This window comes from Euprymna scolopes, chromosome 8 (assembly GCF_053919585.1).
Source record: "Euprymna scolopes isolate OS-2025 chromosome 8, ASM5391958v1, whole genome shotgun sequence".
NCBI classification, from domain to species: Eukaryota; Metazoa; Mollusca; class Cephalopoda; order Sepiida; family Sepiolidae; genus Euprymna; species Euprymna scolopes.
The window spans coordinates 81,520,188-81,538,405 of NC_136489.1; positions in this window are offsets into that span (position 1 = coordinate 81,520,188).

Sequence of the window (18,218 nt, forward strand, 5' to 3'; positions counted from 1 at the left end):
CTCATCTGAGATGGAACACATGCTTCCAATATTTTTGCAAGGTCGCTGAAAATGTTCAGAACGCACGACTGCTCCAGTAGGTATCTCATTGTCGATGCAATCATCTTTCCGCATGAGAGCCAGGTGTGCTCTAAAATAAAATATTGTTGCCACATCTGACGGGAGTATCTCAGCGCGCCGTAGCCAGCCATGATAGCGTTAATAATAGCTTTCAGAACCTAGTAGGTGATAGCCTTTCTTTTCGCCTCAATCTCTTTCCCACAAACGAGACGTTGCGAGACTCTCTACGGTATGATCACTTCCATGGCAAGTGTTCGACTGAACTGAAATTTGTTCTTCCCTTTGCCAAACTTTCACAAAAACACTCGACTAGCTACCACTACTATATACCATTTTCTCCATTATAAACACAGATTCCATGAACAAATAATTTTTTACCAAGGATTACTCGCTTTTTGAACATTGTACTTCTACCTGCTTCTGATTGAAAACAATATGGAAGACTTTGAATCCAATAAAAACAAGTTTTCGCTGAGGCGTGATCATAAATATTTAAATTCTACCTAATTTACACCATTAACGATGACTACACTATCATCTTACATTCATTAAGTGTTATACTTTAGTGGCCCTCGAACCCTGATAAGTTGTGACTCCCAAGTAAAAAGGGAATATCATCAAAATCAATTTTAACAATTATAGTAATATAACAACCGTTAGCTATCATTCAAACCCATATGCATATACAGGCAGTCTTTATTAAAATGTACTTTTTAGAAAGGTAACATCTATTTATATATATATATATATATATATATATATATATATATATATATATATATATATATATATATTAGGTGAAAAGTAAAAGTATGTAGAAGAAAGGGAGGAAAAGGTTGACACAAATATATAGGTCAGCCTAATCTAGGTGAGACGACAATAGCAGTTTAGAGATTGTTTCTAAAATAAACTCCAAATCTATGAATTTTCGGTAACGCAGATTTTAATAGAACTCCAGGTGTGATGACCGTAGTCTCATTGGAATTGGTTCGAAAATAAACTAAAAAATAATGAATTTTCGGTAACGGAATCTTCAGTAGAAACCCAGGTGTGAAAACTGTGATTAAAATTAGTCCGAAAATAAACTCCTATGGAAAAATCTTAGATTAGTTAATCCTCACTTTAAACTCAGACGTAGTTAAATTGTCACAACGATTTTCAAGGATATACATGTCTGGAATAGATACAGGAATATAAATATAAACCTAATGCAGTATCACTGAATATATGAATCTTAAAAATAAGCTGAACCATTAGTAATCCATCCGAGCAATCAATATATACAAGTTTATAAAAAATCGCATAGAACATTGTAGCATAAATATTCTTTAGTTAGATTTACTTTCGTATAGCCGTATAATGTTATCATGCTGATATTTCTTGTCTTTTGATTTTCAGTTTCCTTAAATTATTCAGTCTTATAAACTTAATAATTTAAGAAAGTTCTATATAAGATTAATTCCTTATCTTTTTAATATATATATATATATATATATATATATATATATATATATATATATATATATATATATAAGCAGATCAGCCTAGCTTTGCTCGCGCACTATGTACTGTTCATAACTTTATGCGCATTTAATTACATGACTTATTGCACATTTATATCATAGATTAGATTTTAATTAAGTAAACCTAACGAGATTTGAAGCCGAAAAAGAAAGTTATCGACGTCGTGCGCTATATTAATTGATCTATGAAACGGTAAATGTAAGACTGCTAGTACCAGTGGAATAAAGTGAAACTTATAAAGCAAACAAAGCAGTTTATCTTTATTATTATTTCTGAAGATATTGATCGCCAAAAATATACAATTAATTTATTTAGGAGTATTTTATTAACGTTAATTTAAAATTATTATTCTAAAAATCTCCTTCTTTCGTAAAAAATTATATATATATATATATATATATATATATATATATATATATATGTATATAAACAGTTAGACTCCTATCCAGATAGCCTACATCTAAAATTTTAAGTGATTAGGTTCAAAATTCGCGGAGGAGTTTTGTAGATTCTGTAAAGGTCAACTGTTTCAACTTACGCAGCTAAAGATTAGCCCACGAACTGATTAAGAAACCTGCTGCATATCTGCATACACTTTATGTAAAATTTCATAGTTCAGACCCAAAATTCGTTAAATAGTTTTTTAGAAACCGCAAAGGTAAAATATTTTGAACTTTTACATCTTGGCAGCCTAATTTTCAGCTAAAAATCGATTACAAAGCTTGCCCTATGTCTGAATTTAAAGCTTTCCTTATATAAAATTTAATTGGCGGATTAATTTGGTAGAGATCGTAGAGGTAATTTAAAAAAAAACTTTGACCCCAATTTTGAACCCTTAATATTTATTGTTTTGGGGGTCAAATGAATCGAAAAGTTTGATCTATGTGCAAATAACTTTCATCTGAAATATCAAGTGTTTTGACGTAAAATTGGCAGAGGATTTGGTAGAGTTTACAAAGGTAAAATTGTTGAACTTTGACCCTTTCCCAGCTAAATTTCTGGCGGAAGACCGATTAAAAGAGCGTATAATACTGATGTACGAAGCTTTTGTTATAACCTATGATGTTTTTTTTTTTCGTCTCAGCAAAAACGGCAACATTTTTTGTACATAATTCATCTTTGTAAGGCAGCTTTAGATATGTTATTGGGGAAGGCACTCATTAATACATAAGATATAAACTGTCCAAACACTATAAATAAACCAGCATATACCGTCTCTCGTGGTGATGGTGTGTGTATTTTATAGTTTCCATCCCGACACTAAGTAGCACGGCTGTTTTAAGTGTATATTCTTTGTTGTTCCCAATACACACGCTTATTTAATGCATCTCCGTATCGGTGTCTTTCTTTGCGCGCTTTTCTATGCGACAGTAATGCCGATCTCAATAATACCCAATATAAAACACGTCTTAGACAATCTGATCAGATTGTATCTTAATAGACAAAACTTCAACCGGTTAAATTACATGACTTGTTGCACATTTCTATTATAGATTATACATTTAATTGGAATTAAGTAACCCTTACGAGATTTGCAATCGAAAAAGAAAATTGTTGGCGTCGTGCGCTATATTAATTGATATATGAAACGGTAATTGCAAGACTACTAACAACCGTGGGATAAAGTATAGCTTATTATATATAAATAAGGCTGTTTATCTACTTGTTTATTTCTGAAGATAATGTTCACCAGAAACGCACAATTTTTGTTAGGAATATTTTGTTAAGGTTAATTTAAAACCATTAGATAGATAGATACATAGATATATGTATATATGTATATATGTATTATATAAATATATATATATATATATATATATATATATATATATATATATATATATATATATATATGATACCATGCACAAAAAACTCAGGTACATACATAAACACACCCATACGCACGCACACACACACACACACATATATATATATATATGTATATATATATATATATATATATATATATATATATATATATATATATATATTAATATATAACAAGTAATGGCTAAGTATATGAGCGTAAAAGTAATGTAATTGTAATCCCCTGTGGGTAAGCAGATTCATCACTGAATTATTCGTCTGACGTCATTCGACAGAATTTTCACTCATGTATATTAAATGAATTCTCACGAGACTACACCGCATATTGTGGGCATAAATAAACACATTCATGTATACATTTTTGTATATATATATATATATATATAGATATATACAGACAAAGAGAGACAGATATATAGCGACATATTAAGTAAGGAAAGCGATATAGACTGATAAACTTAACCAAAATGTGATATATATATATGTATATATATATATATATATATATATATATATATATATATATATAGCGTCTAGTGTTTCTACTGATTCACTGATCTCGCGAAAAGATAAGTACCAAGTAAAAAAAAAACGAAAGAAATATGAAAGGGAGATAATTGGATTTTATTGAAAGCGGATGAGTGTCGTAAATTGTTCTTACATATGTGTGTGTTACGTTTATGGGGGCAAAAGACAAGACTGAAATTAAACAAACTACACGTCAATTTGACAGGAAGCATGAAAAAGCATGGATTACAATATATAAATGCGAACAGTAAAAGTATTATGGTTAAGTTAAAACATGGAAAAGTAATGTACTCGTTGGTTAAACTAGAAAAGAAAAAGACAAGATTTTCTTGTCAAAAATAAAATAAATATGTAATTTAACATATTGCAACATCAAGAGCTTAAAACAAATCAATTTATAACACTATATAAACAATTATTTATGTTGCAATATTTTAAGTTATAAGTTTATTTTTTACTAGAAGATCTTGTCCTTTTTCTTTTCCCGTTCTAACTACAAGTCATTTACTTTTCCATGTTTAAGTTTAATCGCATTACTTTTCATGTTCGCATTTTTCTATTGGAAGATATATATATATATATATATATATATATATATATATACATATATGAATGTATATACATATATGAATATATATATTTATATATATATATATTTATATATATATATATATACTCATACCAAATTGAATATAAGAATATTAAAATCTTTGCAGCTGGCTATTATTCATATATATATATATATATATATATATATATATATGTGTGTGTGTTTGTGTGTGTGTATATATTCATATATATATGTATAAATATATATTTATAACACTATATAAACAATTCTTTATGCTGCAATATTTTAAGTTATAAATTGATTTTTTTACTAAAAGATATTGTTCTTTTTCTTTTCCTGTTCTTACTACTACCCATTTACTTTTCCATGTTTAAGTTTAATCGCATTACTTTTCATGCTCGACTTGTTATTTGTAATGTATATATATATATATATATATATATATATATATATATATATATATATATATATATACTCATACCAAATTAAATATAAAAAAGTTCACATCTTTGCAGCTGGCTATTATTCATATATATATATATATATATACATACATATATACATATGCATATATATATGTGTGTGTCTGTGAGTATATGTGTATATTCATATATATATACATATATATACACATATATATGTATATTTATAACAGTATATAAACAATTCTTTATGCTTTAATATTTTAAGTTATAAATTTATTTTTTTTACTAGAAGATCCTGTTCTTTTTTTCCCCGTTCTAACTACTAGCCATTTGATTTTCCATGTTTATCTTTAATCGTATTACTTTTCATGCTCGCATTTTTCTATTGTAATATATATGTATATATATATATATATATATATATATATATATATAAATGTATATATATATATATATATATATATATATATATATATATATATGTGTGTTTTAAGAAAAATGGAAAAACCGAATGAAATTATTAAAAAAAATCAACGTTTCGTCCTTATTTCAGAGGACATCTTCAGGATAATTGAAATAAAAATGTAAGAATGGAAAAAATCATTGATCGTGCGAAAAAGACAGTTTTTGAATCCTACCCATGTCGGGAAGATACGCACACATATTTGTCCTTCCTGACATGGGTAGGATTCAAAAAATGTCTTTTTCGCACGATCTATGACTTTTTCTTTTCTTACATTTTTATTTCAATTATCCTGAAGATGTCCTCTGAAATAAGGACGAAACGTTGATTTTTTTTTTAATAATTTCATTCGGTTTTTCTATTTTTCTTAAAACATAACGTCAACCACCGCTGGTATTTTTTCATTCCTCATACGTATATATATGTATGTATATATATATATATATATATATATATATATATATATATATATTCTCGTATCCAAATTGTATATTAAAATGTTCACCTCTTTGCAGCTGGCTAGTATTCATTCATATATATATATATATATATATATATATATATATATAAATTGTCTGTGTGTGTATTCATATATATATATATATATATATATATATATATATAAATTGTCTGTGTGTGTATTCATATATATATACATATATTAGCTGGTGTTTGATAGTACAATACGCTTAAACATATTTCAATTCATTCAGATTTCATGTCTAGTATTATAGGATCAATGATCTATTGAATATTATATATTAGGAGGAATAATTCATCGGGTTGAGTAAGAATCAGAATAATAGAGCAAGTGGGACCCCTTCTAATTACACAGCGATCTCTTTCATATGTTGTTTTATTTCGTTCCATGAAATATTATGTTTAATTTAAATATTGTCATTAAATATAAAAATAAACAGATATCGGTAAACTTTTTTTAAAAATTATTTATTTCAACATGAGAATGTAGCAGGTATTTTCCTAATCCAGTTAGCATGTGGGCTAAGATTTAATTATATGCGACATCAGTTTTTTTTTGTTTTTTTAGCATTGAATATTGGAATATTCAATTTCTAATCTAAGTGAGGGTCAAGATGATAACGGACGAAGCGACAAGTGTAATAATAATAATAATAATAATAATAATAATAATAATAATAATAATAATAATAATAATAATAATAATAACTCAAGACAGGAGCCCAAATGGGGACGCTTATAACGCTCGTGACAGAAAACTCTTTTAAAGAAACCAACGAAGTGTGAATTTATGTCCTTTTTTGTTAAAAGAAAGAAGAAAAAGTTAAATGTTACTTCGAATTTATTTCAGAAAACAGTCTTTGTTTCGATATAAACGCAGTATTCTGTTTGTCAATGCAAATTTAATGAAAATACTCTAAAAATGAATGCAAAAATAACCAGACGGGCAACTGGCGATATTTATTACATGGGGGGGGAGAGGAATTAATTTTTATTCTTTTTTCGCAAAGACGGGCAGAATGTTTGCGTATGTGGGCATGTGTGTACTAGAAAGGACTGTCACCTCCCACCCCCAATCTCCTTACTATCACCCCATACTGACCAAGGAACTAGCATTTAACTCAAGACATGAGCCAAAATAGGGACGTTTAACACGCTTGTGATAGAAAACTCTTTTAAAGAAACCAACGAAATGTGAGTTGACGTCCGTTTTTGTTAAAAAAAAAGAAAAAAAAAGTTAAATGTTACTTGAAATTTATTAAAAATGCAGTATTTGTTGCGACATAAACGCATAATTCTTGTTGTCAATGAAAATTCAATGAAAACCCTCTGAAAATGAATGAAAAAATAACCAGACGGATGACTGGCGAATTATCTAGTTAAATGTTACTTCGAATTTATAACAGAAACTAGTCCTTTTACCGATATAGACGTAGAAATTTGCCTCGTCTCTGAACGAGGGAATTAAATACTACCACAGCGACGGGCAAATTGCTTTTCTCTTTTCCCATCCAACATTTCCAGCGGCTAAACAGTATGGTGTAAGGTAGACCTATCTTCAAACGTCATCTTTCAGAACATTAGTTCTGACTTCTACTAAGTAGAATACTTAGTCGGAAATTTATTTTTTTTATTTTAATTTTAATTTTATTTATTTATTATTTTTTCTTTCTTTCCTTTTTGTTCATGTCCCATATGTATGTGTGATAGTGCACGATACCTCTTGTATACATGGGAGCTTTACACTGCCCCTGCGTCAAAACCAAAGGTAAAATAAATTTGTGCTCGGTACTGCCACGAACACCAAAATATGAAAAATGAGCTGAGAAGGGTCCAGAAGTACTGAAAGACCGAGGAGAGAGCGCCAGCCAGACCTCGGTTGGACAAGTGCAAAGAGAACTGGGACTTTGAGGAGGCTTAGTGCCACTCAAATTCCAGTATAAATCAATGGCCACTGCTGGCCAGAAATCAATGGTAAGAGAATGTTGCGATGATACAAATTCATTTGCAAGTGCTGTCGAAGGAGATGGAAAGAACTAGACTTGTTGTCACTCAGCTTCCAGAGAACACCACAGGTTTCAAATCAGATCGTTTGTTGACTTGTGTGAAAGCTCCATGTGAGCCAATAATAACATTAATAATAATAATAATAATAATAATAATAATAATAATAATAATAATAATAATAATAATAATAATAATAATAATAATAATGAAGAAGAAGAAGAGTCAGCGATGAGAATAGAGAGGGAACAATTATTTGGAAAGAAACTACACAGTGCATCCTTTAAGAATACTGAATTTAGAGATAAGGACAGCTGGAATTGGTTGGTCAGGGGAAATCTTAAAAGATTTTACTGAGAGCACATTAGCACATTAATAGCATCCCAGGAACAAACAATTCGCACAATGTCCATCAAATACTACATCGACAACACTGCAGAACAACCGATGTGAAGAATGTGTAATGAAAGGGAAGACACATTAGCGTTGTATCAGAATATCCTATCCTAATCAAACACTAATATAATAAAATTGAGACACGACAAAGTTGATCAGGTCCTACACTGGAATATATGCAAACATTATATATTAAACATATATGAGGAGTGGTATGAGCATAAACTAGAAATGATGCAGAAAGACGACAATGTCAAACTTCTTTTGGATATGCGCATAACGACTGATAATGTCCTTGGACACTCTAGACCTGACATAATATTACTAAAGAAAAACAAGAGAACTTGCTCGATAATTGATGTATCCTGCCCGTCCGACGCCAGAGTGAGAGAAAAAGAACAAGAAAAATAAATAAATGTGGAAATCTAAAACTGGATTTGGTTAGACTCTGGAAAAGTAAAGAAGTTAAGGTGATTCCCATTGTGATTGAAAAAAAAAAAAAAAGCCACTACAAATGGCTTAATCAGATTGACAAGACAATTTCTTGTAGAACTTTAAAAAATGTTTGCCTAGTGGGAACAGCGAAAATGTTAAGGTATAGGTTGAATGCCTAAAAATATATATAATAAAAAATAAGAACTAGAATAAGATTAATATTAGTAAAAAAACATCAGAAAATTAAGAATGCTATGAAACAAAAATCATATGATTTCAACATCTCGAAGAGTACGACAGTCATGGTGAGTTCCATTGTAATTGAAACGCTTGGGATCATAACAAAAATGCCACATGAAGAACATTTCTTTTACAATTTTGCAAAAGGTTTGCCTGTTGGAAACGGCGATAGTGTTAATACAGCTTGAATGTCTAAAGAAATTGAGCTGATTTTCAAGACAATCCAAATAAAACCATTTAAAGTTGAGACAACTACTACAATAATAATAATAATAAAATAATAATAATAATAATAATAATAATAATAATAATAACAGCAATAATAATAACAATAATAATAATAACAATAATAACAACAATAATAACAATAATAACAATAATAAAAATAATATCTAATTCTGTCTTTGTTTACACTAACAGGCCAGCTGATATTTGTGTTTGACTATGAATGCACTGAATGTCACTTCTTATAAATGTTTAGTGTTTACATATACGAACAAAGAAATGATTTATGGATATTTTAAATCTTACTTTTTTTTTTCTTTTATTGTAAATTGTACTTATTAATAAGAAAAAAAGAAAAGAAAAGAAAAAATAGTGAAGGTCAACCAGGCTTGAACAGGATGGAATAGTTTCTTAGTCCACATGCTCTAGGGGGTAGGAGCAGTAGGTACGTTTTATTTTATAGAGATTTCGCTAGTTTAATACTTTACCTTCTTGTCCTTATTCCATTAATATATGATGGAAAAATTGCATTTACTATTTTATATATTATTTTATATCATATTGCATATCTGAAAACTGTTTTTAAACATTTAACGTACACCATGCATTACACTCACATTAGTAATATATTCTGTAAATGAAATTATAAAGATTTGGTTTCCAGCAGTGAATATCTGACCACTAGAAAACGTACATGTTGCATTCATTTAAGGATTATCTACATGAGCAACATTTTGGTGTCAATAACATACAACTGACCATGAGAAAATTAAGGTGTTTAAGGATTAAGTCCAACAACTTTGACGTTTTGTTCTTTAGCTTTAATTATAGGTATAGCAAAACTATTTTTTATTGGGAGTTGTTAACACTTGAACTATAATGATTTGTCATATGGAACAAAGGGAATTCGAGGTATTAACAGTGGCACACCCTTCACATTATCAGCTATTATAATGGCATCCAGAACATAAGTTTCCAAAAGTAATTATTGCTAAGCGTGTGTCATTCCACTGTTTATCTGGATCAAGTTTAGTTAATAATATAACTGTGAATCCTTCCTCCATTATCAGATAATTATGCGAATCCAGGCTGTTGTAGATAATTCTACTGGAAATTCTACTGCCTCCTATTTATCAATAACACAATCAATTGATTGATAACTCTTACAAAAGATAAAAATTGCTCATATTAACACTACAATTTCTAGGGAACAAGATTAGTTATTCACGAAGCAATCCAACAATATCGAAATTTTGAATGATATCTAGGAAGATCCTAGTCATTAGTTCACTCATTTACTATCTGGTCATATGGTTATGTATGCTATTGAAAGTCTCCATACATTGTTATTGAGCCAGTGTTAATAAAAAAGGTGATATGAGAAAAGTACTGAACACTGATAATCAAATAAATGTGTCTACATAATAATATTTTCTAAAGTGAACACCAAAACCGTGGATACCACAGAGTGTTGCAGAAGTGCCGAATTTACCTATCACATTTTAAACGAAAAGAAAGACCGAATCAAGCTAATCAATCGAAACCCGTCCTTAGAATTGTCCTCTCTCGTGCAATTTTCCTTTAAGAAAAGTATGATTTTTGTAAGATAATTTTTTTCCGGCCATAAGTAATTACCGACGAAAAATAATTGTTCCGACCACTCTGTTGTATCAATTAAGCTAAAAATGAAATGTAATAAGTCATCAGACTACCTCTCCATCTTACAGTATATCGATTCACTATGGCTGACTGGGATAGCTTCCGTACATTTATATCGGATCTACCTCTGCATTCCAGGTTTAAAAAAGATGTGTCCTCTACAGTATCAGATGGTTAATTGTAGGTATAGACGGTTTCATACCCTTGAAATGTTCCAGTAAAAACCTAACAGCCAGTCATGATTCTCTCCAGAATGTGCTGCTGCCATTGCGCACAGAAATCACTTTTTCCATTGCTTCCAATGTAATATTTGTATGGAAACTAAAGCCGCTTTCAGGACTGCCAGCACTCATTGTAAGCAAGTAATAAAGAACGCAAGAGAGTTGTATGCTCACTCTGTCAAGTCCAAAGTAGTTGGGCAGTAGCTTGGTTCCCACCAGTTTTGGCAAATAGCAAACAGAATCCTTAACAGAAGCGTGCGTTCTATCCCAACTATCATCAATGGACCTGAGGCAATCTCGTTAGCATTAGACAAAGCCAAACTCTTTGGCAAGAACTTTGCAGCTAATTCTACCTATTGCGACCAAGGCTGCCAACCCCCAATATTTCCTCCTGTATCAGAAAAAAAAAACGCTATGTGATATAAAAATATATATACGTGATGTTGCCAAGCTAATTAAAAACCTTGATTCCACTAAACCACCCAGCCATGACGGTATTCCAATTATAGTAATAAAAAAAAAATATACCAGAAGTAGCTCTCATACGTACAAAACTGTTTACGTTGTCTGAAGGAGAATTGCTTTCCATCACCCTGGAAAACCTCATCAGTATGCCCTGTATTTAAGAATTCATGTGATCGCTCATCCCCGTTTCAGTACAGGCCAATACGTCTCTTCTGCGTCATGAGTAAGTTGCTGGAATCTGTGTTAAGTAATAAACCATCTCAGCAAAAATAACCTTCTTAGTGGTTTCCGTTCTGATTGATCTACAGTAGATATGCTTACAATTATATCTCATAGGATTAGCGAATCTCTCGATGGCGGCAACCTTTCTAGGGTAATTGCTCTTGACATATAAAAGGCCTTTGATAGGGTATGGCATAAAAGTTAACTTCACAAGACCTCCAGCTATGGTATAGCTGTACATGTCTTCTCAATTATTAAATCCTTTCTATCTTATAGGTTCATAAGAGTAGTCGTTGATGGGCAAACATCAGAAGCTCACAGTATTAATGCTGGAGTCCCTCACGGGGTCCATCCTAGACCCAATTCTTTTCCTGATCTGCATTAATGATCTTCCAAATCACATCCTTACATCATTCCTAGACATCTATGCTAATGACACTACCATCTATGGTAGCACATCTAAACCGGTAAACGGCCAAGTTCTCTCCGTTTCTCTCTCCTCTGATCTTGAGCACGTGGTGCAATGGGGAAAAGAGTGGCTGGGTACTTTTAATGCATCTAAAATCAAGTCTCTGCCTTTACATCATCAGCGTCCTGATCCCAATCTAACATAAGTTGAGATGAATAGCACTCGTCTTGGGGAGGCCTCATGTTTTGACAAGCTTCTGGGTTTGACCTTTACTCCTGATCTTAAATGGAACACGTACATAAAATCTGTTGCCGAGACCGCTGGGAAAATGGTTGGATCCTTCTATCGATCCAGTAGATATCTCACTGCTGATGCAATTCTCTATCTATATATGAGCCATATACGCCAAGAATGGTATACTGTTGCCATATTTGGACTAGAGCTGCTAGAAAGGACTTGCCCTTCCTTGATAGAGTTCAAAATAGACTTCGTAGCCTCGTAGGATATGTACTTTTCTCTTCGCTGCAACCTTTATCTCACAGAAGAGATGTTGCTAGTCTGTCTCTGCTTTACCGTTATTTTCATCGAAAGTGTTCGACTGAGCTTCAATATATGGTACCCCCTCGCCAAACTTTCACAGAAACACCCGTCTAGCTGAAAACAGTATCAATAATCTTCCCATTCTTTATCTGTGCCTAAACCTAAACATAGATTCCAGGAAAAAAGCTTATTTCTTAAAACAGCAGGCCTGTGGAATTTTTTTTTTTTGCTTTTACACAGTGATCACCACTTATCAAGGCCCGGAAGCCACTCAGGGATAAGGGTTATTGCAAGTACATTACGTTAGTGAGGAGATTTGCTGAAGTGTTTACTTAAGGGGGCGGTTCATTAGGAATTTGTTAACATTGGACTTGAAGACATCCAAGTTGTAGTCCGGAGGGAAGCAGGAAGACGGAACAGACTTCCACAGGCGTGCAGTTCTAAGAAAGGGGCTTTGTTCATGGAATCCGCGTTTTGATTTAGGCACAGATATAGAGTGGGGGAAATTTTTACCAGTGGATTCAGCTAGACGGGTTTTTTTCGTGAAAGATTGGCGAGGCGGGACCAGAGATTGGAGTTCAGACGAGCATTTGCCATGGAAATAACGATAAAACAAGGACAGGCTCGCAACGTCTCTTCTGTGGGAGAGAGGTGGCAGGGTAGAGAAAAGGTTATCCCTCACTAAGCGACGAAGTCTATTTTGTACTCTGTCAAGGCAGGATAGGCTGTTTTTCGCAGCTCCTGCCCAGATATGGCAACAGTATTCCATCCTTGGACGTACTTGGCTTTTATATAGATAGAGAATTGCATCAGAAGTGAGATATCTTCTTGAGCGGTAGAAGGATCCCACCATCTTTCCAGCGACCTTGGCAACAGACTTGATGTATGTGTTCCATTTCAGATCAGAAGTAAAGGTCAAACCCAGAAGCTTGACAAAAGACGGTGCCTCACCCAGACGAGAGCCATCCATCACGATTGATGCTAGCTGGGGATCAGAGCGTTGATGATGTAAGGATAGGAGTTTGGTTTTGGATGCATTAAAGGTAACCAGCCACATCTTCCCCCACTGAACCACGCGCTCGAGATCAGACGAGAGAGAATCAGAGAGAACTTGGTCATTTACAGCCTTTGATGTGTTGCCGTAGATGGTTGTGTCATCAGCATAGATGTCAACGAATGATTTAAGTATGTGTTTAGGGAGGTCATTGATGTAGATCAGGAAGAGAGTTGGGCCCAGGATTGACCCCTTCATATTTCCTGCTTTCCAGCTGACTACAATATTGTTGTCTTCAAGTTCAACGTAAGCAATTCTTGGTGAGCTGTTCCACTTGTTAACAGATTTACCGAATTTCCATTACTAACTATTACTATATTGTAAAATTGATTACTGTACACTCTTAACCCTTATACTCGAGTGGTCTCTAGACCTTAATATGTTGGTATTTCTTTGTAAAAAATGTTTATCGTCTTAAAATACTGTAAAAAATCTGTAAGAATATTTTTTTAAAAACTGCTATTTTCCCAGACACTTAAAATATTTTGCATTTCTGCTTGCCTTAAAAATACGTTGCAATATATCTAAATACATGCCGATTTCGTATTTATTAATACTAACACATGATTTGAAAATTAAAAAAAAAATGATTTTGTGCAATCACGTAGAATATAAACCAACACATTTAGCGTTTCATCCAGGTTTTCTACTGATGCTGTTACCGAGAGAAAAATAATAATCTTAATATTAAACGACTTGACAAATGAGTTGAATTTAACGATGGACCACACATATCGGCCAATTTTAATGAAGCTTTTACATTTAAACTTGCCGATAGAAATCTATATGCATAATCTATCCATACAAACAAAAGATTTGCTCGTTGTTAACACTTCTTGGTGTACAATTTCCATATTTTCTTAATTTCAGTGTGATGTTACTAGAAGTGTACGAGTTTTTCGCTTTAATATTTACACACTTATATCTAGTGTTACATATATATATAAATATATATACACATATATATATATATATATATATATATATATATATATATATATATAGGGTGTCCACAAAGTCGGGCTACATTATGTAGCCAGACTTTGTGGGCTCCCTGTATATATATATATATATATATATATATATATATATATATATATATATATATATATATATATATATATATATATATACACCAACAAACCCACCGACACACACATGTGTATATATATATATATATTTATGTATATATATATATTTATACATATACAGGGTGCCCACAAAGTCTGGCTACATAATGTATACCGACTTTGTAGGCACCCTGTATATATATATATATATATATATATATATATATATATATATATATATATATATATATATATATATATATATTGTTTTGTATGAAAAATCCTTCTGCTTTAAGCTCAATATATATTTTTCGATCAAATCTTCTTAAAGTATAATTTTAGAGAAATTATAAATTGATTTTGTTTGCGAGAATGTTGAAAACTATCGTATCAAAAATAGTTTTTATTTACGACTTTTTTTAAATGTCGCAAAACCAAAAAAGTTATCATTTTTATTTTACATCTTCTAAATAAGGTGAATAGTAAGCCGATCAGAAATGGTTTACGTCTATACAATTCGACATGATTCGGTGCACGTGCTGGAACCATTAGAAATTGTTTACAAACCGGCCATATTCCTCGTAATGCCATCGATTTTTAAAACAGTTTTTATAGAGAAATTTCGGTAATAGTGTACAGCTACCACGCTCAAGTAAATAATCTTACATACCTAAAGGTAATACATTATTTTATCGCTTTTGCTTCTTATAATTATATTAAAATTGAAGGCCTTCGATAAGGTATGGCATAAGGGCCTACTTCACAAGATGTCCCGCTACGGTATTACTGGAAATGTTTTCTCAATCATTAAATCATTTCTTTCTGATAGGTTCATAAGAGTAGTAGTTGATGGGTAGAAACCAGAGGCCCACAGTATTAATGCTGGAGTCCCCCAGGGGTCAATTCTGGGCCCAAATCTCTTCCTGATCTATATCAATGATCTCTTAAAACACATACTTAAATCATTCGTTGACATCTATGCTGACGACACGACCATCTATGGCAACACATCAAAGACCTTAAATGACAAAGTTCTCTCTAATTCTCTTTCCTCTGAACTTGAGCACGTGACACAGTGGGGGAAGAGGTGGCTGGTCACGTTTATTGCATCCACATCCAAGTTTATATTTTTACATCATCAACGCTCTGATCCCCATCTGGCATCAATTGAAATGGATGGCTCTCGTCTTGGGAAGGCTCCATGTTTTGACAAGCTTCTGGGTTTGACCTTTAATCCTGATCTGAAATGGAACACATACATCAAATCTGATGCCAGGGACGCTGGGAAAATGGTGGTATCCTTCTATCGCTCCAGAATATATCTCAATACTGATGCAATTCTCTATCTGTATAAAAGTCAAGTACGTCCAAGGATGGAGTACTGCTACCACATCTGGGCAGGAGCTGCTAAAAGCAACCTATCCTGCTTTGAGAGAGTATAAAATAGACTTCTTAGTTTAGTGGGGGGTGCCCTTTTCTCTTCCCTGCCACCTCTCTCCCACAGAAGAGACATTGCGAGCCTGTCTTTGTTTTATCGTTATTTCCATGGCAGGTGCTCATCTGAGCTCCAATCCCTTGTCCCCCCCCTCGCCAATCTTTCACGGGAAACACCCGTCTGGCTGAAACTACTGTCAATAATTTTCCCCACTCTCTATCTGTGCCTAAATCCAAACGTAGAATCCATGAGCAAAGCTTCATGAACTGCACGCCAGTGGAACTCTCTGCCGTTTGCATGTTTCCCACCTGACTACAACTTGCACGTCTCCAAGTCCAACATAAACAAACTCCTGACAAACCGCCCCCTTTAGTAGAACACTCTATCAAAAACCCCAATACTAATGATTACTACAATACTATCATTGATTACTGTACACGCAATAACCCTTATCCCTGAGTAGCCTTCGGGCCTTGATATGTAGTGACCCCCATGTAAAAAATCTTCATTTATTTTCTTATGTAGGTCAACATTAGCGATCATTGGAATACGTGAGTGTTCGATACTCTTTGCAAACGTATTTTTTATATTTCAAGTTTTACCACTTTGACAATGGTTACTCATCTTGTTCAAGTCGTTTACGGAGATGCGATTATCAGGTGTGTGAGCGGCTACGTTTGTTTAAGCCAAATAGATGAAAGGCCATATTTTCTATGGCATGAATAAAACATTTGGCAAAAAAAGTAGTCCTTGTCGTCAGAGAGTCGAGCCAAACATGAAACGAAGGATCAAAAGTGGGTTAGACAATTGTGTTCACCAGACCAGACTATTGATTGGCACCGGAAACGGACATGAGCATTTGAGTCACTTTTGGTTGCGAAGCCAGCAAAAAGAACCATTTTCTTTTGAAAAGAAATGTTGCAAATAAGTAAAAAAAATTACTGCGTTCCGACTTTACGTTTCCGGAAGCGATTGAAAACTATCTAGCGTTAGTTATCAAGATTTCATCGCAAAAGCCAATAGGCAAATTGCAAAATATGAATGGTCAAGGGTGATCGTTAAAATGTAGGTAGTTGTATAGAATGCTGTACTTAAATTACGTTATTGATAAGTGATTATTTTTGAATAGTTTAAATACAATTGAAAATAAGACTTTGAATATTATTTTATTTTTGTTTGTTTAAAGTGAAACATAGTCACACTATAAATGTTAAAATCGTTAGATGTAAATGCACATATATTTATTTCCAAAAAAGTTTAGATGTGTTGTTTATTGTGAGAAAATGGCTCATCCATTTCATATAGACATATATTTTTGCAGAGGTAAAATAAAATTATAGGTTGTACAGTCGATTTTTCTTTCACTGAAAGATTAAAAGCAATGATATTTACTATTTCATCATGATAAGCAGAAATGGAAAAGTAAGTTTTAAACGAAAACAAAAGTTTAAAACAATATAAACATTAACACAGAATGAGGATGTGGAAACACTTCCACGGTTCTATCGGAATGTAAATGCCTAATAATGCATACATTATAATGTTCGTTTTTAAAGGAATATAAAATTAGATAAAATTTATAAATTCGCTGTCATCTTCCTGACTGAATATATAAAAAAATTTAAACAGAAAATGAAAGCTCCTTATATGAATGTTAGTGCGACATAAGACTAATATTTATAGCAGAATAAATCACGCATATATAAATATACGCATTTCCTGGTCGTGGTCGTGGTTGTCGACGTTGGCAGAACTCAGATACGTGTATACATTTTGCTCATCGACATTTCCTACGATGTGAAATAAATTTTATTTGTGCACAGAAATAGCGGCTGCAGCAAATACAGGGGATAGTTGGAGGTTCACATGTTGTTGGCTTCCAGCTTTTCTTCGGGCTGTTTTTGTTTCTTTCTTTTGTCTTCTATTGCTTCCGAAGATTTCAATGCTTTCAAATATTTTTCTTCT